Source organism: Bison bison, unplaced genomic scaffold (genome assembly GCF_000754665.1).
Source record: "Bison bison bison isolate TAMUID 2011002044 unplaced genomic scaffold, Bison_UMD1.0 scf7180017864468, whole genome shotgun sequence".
Taxonomy (NCBI): Eukaryota; Metazoa; Chordata; class Mammalia; order Artiodactyla; family Bovidae; genus Bison; species Bison bison.
Window position 1 is genome coordinate 383,436 of NW_011495029.1, and position 1,503 is coordinate 384,938.

A 1,503-nucleotide genomic window follows, 5' to 3' on the forward strand; every position below is an offset into this window, starting at 1 on the left:
AACAATTACACAATGTCCCCTCACCCCTTTCTGAATATGAAGACGAGCCTGAAACAGTGACAGTACCCTTAACTCCTAGACTGGCAGGAGCACCCTCCTGGGACGGTAGGTCTGGAGTGTCATGGCTGTGATGTGGTGGTGGGGGGTGGTATATGTTATTACCTCCCTTGCCCACCCCGTGTCCTCAGGAGGCACATACAGGCTGGGCACCAGGGCTCATTCTAGATTCCACTCACTGTTGAGGTGAGGCTCCTCACGTGTTCCTGTCTGGTCAGGTCTGGTGGCTCAGATTCTGTCCGGCAGGGCAAAACCTGCAGCTGTGAGATGCTGTGGAAGGGTTGCAAATGAGGACCTTTCTTGGCCAAATGCTTCCTTCACCCTGTGGCGCATTCCTCTTCCTGGTCTTCAAACAGGAGCAGCCATAGGGTAGAAAAGTAAGCCCTAGGCCCCAATTTGAACCACATCCTTCTTCACCAGCTCTGCCCATGACCCACTGCCTGACCTTGAGCACTTTGGTCAGCCCTTCTGGCATCGTTCCTTATCTGTATGAAGTTCTAACAATGCTTACTCCACAGAAAGGTTAAGAACTTTCATAATAAGGAAATAATGGCCAGCACATCTGTGGTCCTTAACAGATGACTTCCAAATGTTCTAGCACTTTTCATATTTCAACTCATTTTATCCTCACAGTAAGCAGAATACTGTTATTAGTCTCCTTTTACAGCAAAATACTGTTACAGTTGCATTTTGTATTTTATAGGAGAGAAACTGAGGTCCTGAAAGGATAAATAACTTACCCTAGATCATGAATCAAGCAAAGGGTAGGGCTGGGACTCACCCAGGCAGACTGGCCCCAGGAGGTGTGTGCGTAGCCCTCTAGTTCTACTATGTATTTCATATTATCTTTAAATAAAACATAGTGTGTAAATACTCTTTGAAGAGGTAGCCTTTATTGTAAATAGTCTTTTTTGTTGTTGTTGTTGCACTGTGTAGCTTGTGGGAAATTAGTTCCCCCACCAGGGATCAAACCGGGGCCCCTGGCAATAAAAGCACTGAGTCCTAACCACTGGATTGCCAGGGAAGACCCGCAGACCTCACATCTTGATAGGAGTTGTATAAGTTTTATTATTATTGTTAATTTTATTTTTTGCTGTACCACATGGCATGTGGGAACTTAGTTCCCAACTAGGAATTGAACCCCCACCCCTGCAGTGGAAACTTGGAACCTTAACCACTGGACTGCTAGGGAAGTCCTGTTGTAGAATTTTTGGCCATCTTTATTCTACCGCAGCGTCTCACAGCAGAGGCTTCAGGGTGCCTCTTCTCCTGGTAGACTGAGTTATTTTACACTTAAACATGGCTAGGGTTAAGGGGCTCATCTCATACATTTTTGTAGTTGCTCTATTTCTAACCTACTGCTGTCACTACAGTCGTGTCCGACTCTGTGCGACCCCATAGACGGCAGCCCACCAGGCTCCCCCGTCCCTGGGATTCTCCAGGCAA